Below are 205 nucleotides of genomic sequence, written 5' to 3' on the forward strand. Positions count from 1 at the left end.
AGGAAATCTTAAGCAGGCTTCATACTCAGCGCGAATGGATGCAGGTTGAGCCCATGACCCTGGAATCATGACCTGAGCCGAAGTCAAGAGTCAGTTGCTCAACCAACTGAGTGACACAGACGCCCCAATCCTGTGTTGTTTTAACATGAAAACCACTGCCTGTCCTTCCACACAGAGCCAGTAGATACATATTAAGTGGAACTCA

The sequence above is a fragment of the Panthera onca genome (assembly GCF_046562875.1).
Source record: "Panthera onca isolate mPanOnc1 chromosome E1 unlocalized genomic scaffold, mPanOnc1 haplotype 2 h2.Chr16_ul_14, whole genome shotgun sequence".
NCBI lineage: Eukaryota > Metazoa > Chordata > Mammalia > Carnivora > Felidae > Panthera > Panthera onca.